Raw genomic sequence first — 6,790 nt, 5'->3', positions numbered from 1 at the left:
CCAACCTCTGACCCTATATCATCCTTGGATTTTCAATAAAGTAAACAAAATACAGAGAAGCTAGGATCCCCAATATCAAAGCAATGTCATTCCCATGAATATAAGCAAATAAGCAAACATCTTTCAGTGTAGCCCATGGTTCCACTAAGAAGTGGTACAGGTTTGAAGATTAAAGAAGAAAAAACGTTTCTAAGGTTGGAAGTTTTCTTCTCACTGATATGAAAGACAGGTACGAACAGACATTGAATAAAGGAATGAAGCTTTTCAAAGGATACTAAAATGCGCATCGAGCTGTCCCCTACAGCTTAATCATTCAGTGTGGCACTGTCTTTCCTTCCCCCCAGACTAGGAATTCCCTCTCTGGCAGGACCATGAGAGAATGGGCTCATCATGCCCCCTAGGTTTCTTAACGAATTTCATGTCAAGATTAACAAAGGGTAAGAACTTGACTTTTTGGTGTACACAAGCATATATAGTCTAAGAAGCCAGTTAAGAAAATTGCCCAGATACTACACATTAAAAATTAATTGTTTTTAAGAGTTTGTGGTCAAAATGAATAAATAAATGGAACACTAAGTAACAAGGTGGAGGAAAGAACTGTAACTACAAGGAACAGCATAGCCAAAGTTCACAGACATAATGTGGAATGAAAGAACCCAGACACAAAGGTTCAAAACCAGCCAAAATTAACTTATAGTGACGGAAGTCAGAATGATGTGCTGAGGTAAGGCGTTGACTGGGAGCGGTGGGGCGCAAGGTGGGATTCTGGTATGCTGTGCAAGTTCTGTTTCTTGATGTGCGTATTGGTTACATGGGTGTGTTCATTTTGTAAAAGTTTAACAAGGTGTGTACTATGATTTGTGTGCTTTTCTGTTATGTTTGCTATGGTTTGTTTTCTTTTTTTAATAAGGCTACTGTTGAGAGCAAAGGTAGATTGACCTTATTTGTAATTTTATTTTAAGTCTCACAGTTTAGATTAATGTTAAATAGCCTCTCCTCACTCAGGAGTGCAAAGCCGCCCCAAATTGTGAGTGGCAATAATTACCATTTTATGGAATAACAACTATGTATTAGGCTTTGTGTAAAGTACTGTATATACATTATCTCCAGGCCTTAAAACAAACATTCAAAATAGGTAATATCGCTTCTTGGCCTTTTGGCTAAGATCAAGTGTAGTATTTGTTTTTATCAGAACCAAAATAGGTAACATTGTCCCCAGATCTCAGATTAGAAAATAAAGGTCAGAGATGTTTAACCATTTCCCCAGGTCACACAGCTAGTGGTGACTGAGCCAGAGTTGAGTGCTACCTTCTGCCTCATCAACCAGACATCAGGAAGTCCTCCTGGCTCACCAAGCTGCAGGGCAGAGGGAAGTGTGGGCCTGAGGCAAAATTAGGATGCACTGTAGGCAGAGGCTTCGCCATCAGTGAGCTCATGAAGGAGCCACATCAGACAGTGTTCATTCTTAAAAGGAAAACAGAACTCGGGATTGCTCTTTAGTGATTAAACCCTGATGGATCCCAACTCTACCCAGGTGCTCTTATCACCACTGAGAACATTCACTCCTCTTCTCTGAACCAAGCATACACATCTTCTCCTCCATAAAAGTCTTCCCAGGTACATGAGACCACAGGCTTCTCACTCTTTCTTTAGGGAGTCCCTTCCACATGCACTGTTTCATTTAATCTTCACAATAAGTAGCCAGTACGTGCCATCCCCTTTCCTCAAACGAGAAAACCAAGGCTTAGAGGGGTTTTAAATAATTCCTATTTATCCTTCAGGTGTCATCTCTTTAAAGATGCTCTCTCCAAATCTAGACTTGTTAGGTTCTCTCTCTCTCTTTTTTTTTTCCAGTGAAGTGCTGTTGGTCCATCTTTTTTAGTTAGTTCCCCAAGCACTCCTGCTCTAAGCCCTATATCTTAACTAAGGAAACTAAGTCTCACAGAGCTGATGTGGTTATATGTTCAAGATCACACAGCAAAGAAGTGACAAACTAAAATCCTGGTCACACAATAGTGAGCCAGTCCCTGGAAGCACAGCACGGAGGATACTGAGCAGAGCATTAAGCGGGCTGGGATTTGGGCCAGTGTACCTGTCACAGAAGAAAACTGGAGTTTTAGGAGGAAATGTGGTCAGAAACCAGGGGCCAGTATTGTGGGAGGAGAAGACAGCATGAGGTAAGGTGCCCCTGAAACACACTCAATACCTGCGAACAGCATAAGACTAACTCAGGATAAAGGGTTATGCCCCATGGATAAGTGAGCTGGTAAAACTAAGAATGCTAATAATCTTTTCTGGCCTTAGCTGAGTCTTGAGGGGTGCTGAGCTGCAGGTAGAAAAAGGAAGAATCTGGATGAGGCAGAGTTTATCCATGTGTTGGCCCAAGTGAGCTGGTTTCCTGATGTGCAGCGTTCACTGTCATCCCAGGAAGATGTCAACCATTCATTTAGTTACTGTTGTCGGTAATTGGCACCTGTTGTTGCGCTGGGTCCTGTGATAGGCACAGCAGATGCAAAGGTGAGCACAACAGAGATGGTCCCTGTCAACCCTAACTAATTATCATACAAACAAATGTTTAATTACAAACCGTGACAGGTGTTGGGAAGGTAAGGCACAGCGTGCCAGGACAGCATAGAACAGAAGGACATCACCCACTCTGTGGGCTGGGGAAGGTTTCCCTGAGACTGTGATAATTGAGCGGAGATCTGAAGAGTGAATAGGAGGTAATTAGGTTCACGTGTGTGTGGTGAAGTGGTAGATGGCTCCAGGCTGAAGAAACAGTGGGGCAAAAACTCTGAGGGAGACCCATGGAGGAGGGAAGCCGAAGACTGCAGCGCCACCGAGCAGTTGACCCTCCCAAAGAAGGTTAAGGTGATTAGAAACAAAGAAAATAAAGCTAAATGCATCATTCAGTGTTCTAGATGGTGATATTTATTTTTTGTCCCCCTACTAGAGGACAAAAATAAATATACTACCTCATAAAGAAAAAGAGGCTGGCTTTGCAGACAGGGCCTCCCTCTTGATGACGGGGTTGTCGACCCACAGTTTGATCTGAGCATGTCCAGTGGTTCAGTTTTCCCACTTACTTCAGTCAGTCAGATTCAGGGGATTGAGTCACATTCACTAGTCATAGAAAACATATATAAACAAAATGCCTGTGTATAAATTTGCCACAAGAAATGCTACTACCTGGCAAACTGAAATGTTAATGTCTGTTGGTCAATGTGTTACAGAAACAGGGGTATTCCAAAAAACCCCAGAGTTTGCGGCTGGGGGATGGGGAGAAGGAAGCAGCTTTTAGAATGCCTCCACATACCTGAGGCTGGTGGCTAGTGTCTTTTTTATGCAAAATGGCTTTAATGCATCCAAAGCTTCAGGTAGATGGGAGGGGTCTTGGACCAGGGGATGGTACGGAGAAAGCACACAGAGCCTGCGTGAGGTTCTGTGAATGGTCAGAACTGACTACTGCACCCACTGCATCAGAGGACGTAGTCAGGGGTTTAAAAGTAAGCGACAGACATTTTAGTCAGGCTGACTGTGTGGATTTGACTAAGGCTGAGGCTGACTATGTGCATTTAACTGGGGTTGAGGCTGACTGCGGATTTGACTGAGGCTGAGGCTGACTCTGTGAATTTAACTGGGACTGACGATGCAGTTTTAAGGAAGGGACATACCTTGCTGCTTTGAAAAGGAATTTACTGACCATGTGGATTACAAAAGGACTAACTATGCAGTTTACAAGGAGGCTGAGAATCCATGAGGTTCTGGATTAAAAGCTGGTGGACCCCATGACACAGACGAGGTCTCCCCAATCAGGATTGAATGATTGGCAGCTACTGGTAAAGTTGAACTGTGTTTGGAAAGTAGGGAAACGGTTTCTCTAACTTTTCTAAAACTAGCCTGGTTTGGTAGGGGGAGGCAAGGATATGTGTTTATGGGTGTTTTAAAGAACATAAGACTTAACAGCAGAAATCCGCAAATAATCTAAATCTATATAATTGTTAAATAAAGAGTTCTTTTGCTTTTCACTAAACTCTGGTATTGAGAGTTATAATTCTGGCGGCGGGATATTGGCCCCTAACTAAAGAGCCCGTGGGTTTGTTTCAATTGGAGCAGCCCAGGGGTTCTGTAACAAATGCACTCCCTTCCCTGTAAAGCAGCCACAGGAGAAGGCAAATGCTAATCAGAAGGTAAATGGGTGAGCAGAAATTGGAACAAGCCAGATGGGACCACTTGATGCACCATTTTCCACTAGAGGTAAGCATACTTTCTGAGCCCCAAATCACAACACAGGGCTTAACAGAGAACTGTAACCTGATTCATGAAGGTCATTGATTCATTTACCTGTCTTTACTGGGCCTTTACTAATACATAATAATAGTACTTAATAATGATATAATATAATTTTATACCATGTTATATGATCATATAATTATAATAATAAAATTAAATAATATTTTGTTATATATTGAATAAACTACCATTATTAAAAAGAATAAAATAAATACATAACTTTTAACTCAATATTTCTGTCATCATTTTTCTAAAACAGTTATTCTATCCAAGTTGATAGTTTAATTTTCTAACACTTATTTTTCACTAATACTCAATTTTCTTAATATTTTTCTTAATTAAAGCATCTTTTACAAAGTTTTTGAGTAATTTAATTTAAGAGATATTTACAGTTTTATTTCTTGTTGAAGACATTTTCATTTCCTCAATATTATTCATCAGACCAAGAAGCAATAATAATCCAGTGGCAATAGGCAACGCTAGCCCTAGATGTGGTTTCCAAACACCATTCCTTACTAATAAAAGCCAGGGATCCTTGGAGAAACAACTGATTCTAGCTCTGGGGCAGGAATTGTTCAAGTTAAGGCTAGAACATGTTGCTAAGCTTGAAATCAAAGACTCCTGGGATCACAGAAAAGGATACAGAAACTCTGTTAAAGGGGCTCTCTCCCTGGCCATGGTTGAGTTTATTTGAATACCAAAAAAAGATTATAATCATAATATATTGAAGCACATCAAATATATAAAAATTCAATAGCTCACATAGGGACAATTAAAAACAAAGGAGTGATACTCTTTGGAGGTTGCTAGGTACCAATTCCTGACAGGCTATTAATAAAAAGAAAGAATTGTATCTTGCCTTTTCTGTATAAACAAAATTTCAAGATAACCTAGTAATTGATAAGGAAAATTCTTTCTTTATATAAGAAAAGGCCTTAAAATGAGACCTACCCAGCTAATAAAAGCAGAGGAATGACAAAATTAGAAAATCATCCTTTTCAAATCTTTATTGAATTTATGATCTAGGCTATAGAGACCAATGACTGCTAAAACCATTAGGTGAAAAGTTCATGGAGACCTTTATTATGGAGCGATCAGGCCAACTATGTCTAGAACCACCCGTCAACTTAAAGTCCCTAAAGGTATAAACACAAGATATTGTACTTTTCCTGATGTGATGCAATAGGAATGCACAGTGAACTACCTTTAAAGAATTCCGGATGAAATGAACCTGAATCAAATTAAGACTCGAGGTTCAAATACCTGTTTTCAGGAGGCACAGGGATGGAGGGACATGTTAGATGACACCAGGAGTGAGAATACAATCAGTCAAATCTGGAATGTGAGGATTTCTATAGGACAAATGACCCCATTTCTTTGACAAATAAATGGCATAAAAAGTAGGTGATCATGGGTGAATGTAAGAAACTTAAGAAGTGTATTGCACCAGTCATCTCAGGCTGCCAGAGCAAAGTGTCATAGCCTGAGTGGCTTCAACACAGAATTCCATTTTCCCACAGTTCTGGAGGCTGGATATCTGAGATCAGGGTGCCAGCATGCTTGGTTCTCATGAGAACACTTCCTGGTTTGCAGATGGCCATCTTATTGCCACGTCCTCACTTGGCCTTTCTTCAGTGTATGCACATAGATAGACTGATCTCTCTCTTCTTATAAGGCCACCAATCTTATTGGATTAAGATCTCTACCCTTATAACCTCACTTAATCTTAATTTCTCCTAAAAGCCCTGTCTCTGAATACAGCAACATGGAGGTTAGGGCTTCAACACATGAATTTGGTGGTTGGGGGAAGGACACAATTCAGTTCATAGCCTGTATCAACCAGATGTCGTCACATGTGGATCTTGTTTGAAACCTGATTGCGACAAAGCAACTGTCAAAAGACATTTATGAGACAATCAGGAACATCTTATTATCACCTTTGGATACTAGATTCGTCGGCAGCCATCCGTCTCGAGAGACGATGGTGTAGCTTCTTAAGAGTCTATCTGCACCGCCGAGAATGGCTGTGCAGTCCAACTCGGGAGTGACGCGGTATCTGTCTCCTCCCGTGTTAAATCGACATCTTGCGATGACGCTGGAGTGTCCTCTCCAGTGAAGCTGAAGCTACAGAGCCTGGGCAGGGTGATATGGAGGGTCTGCTGTTGCCCATGCAGCAGACCCCCCCTCTCTTCGCAGCTGAAGGGTCCAAGGGAAAGACGGAGTCAATACAGCTTGGCTTCAGGTGCGCCGCAGGAGTTGCCGGTGTTGACTACAACGTCAAACCACCTTAGGGACTCCGGCTCCGGATTTTCTGTCGGGGTTTACTCCCTTAGCCTTTCCCCTGAAGAGGTATGCCGCAAGGCAGCCGAGGTTTTTTGGAGTCAGAGTTTTCCTTCTCTGATGTGCCCTGACTGGAAGATCGAACCAGCGACACTTAGCTCGCAGGCCGACGCTCAATCCACTGAGCCAAACCAGCCAGGGTGATACTAGATTATGT

The 6,790-nt window shown here is 41.7% G+C and overlaps 1 pseudogene; it reads left to right on the top strand.

Moving 5' to 3' along the window:
• The first annotated feature begins 1,140 nt into the window (after positions 1-1,140).
• LOC150015412 (U2 spliceosomal RNA) lies at positions 1,141-1,261 on the top strand (annotated as a pseudogene).
• The last annotated feature ends 5,529 nt before the right edge of the window (positions 1,262-6,790 follow it).

This window comes from Furipterus horrens, unplaced genomic scaffold (assembly GCF_987537825.1).
Source record: "Furipterus horrens unplaced genomic scaffold, mFurHor1.1.pri manual_scaffold_3, whole genome shotgun sequence".
Classification (NCBI taxonomy): Eukaryota; Metazoa; Chordata; class Mammalia; order Chiroptera; family Furipteridae; genus Furipterus; species Furipterus horrens.
Note: the sequence above shows the minus strand (reverse complement) of the source record. Positions and strands in the feature narration are given on the sequence as shown.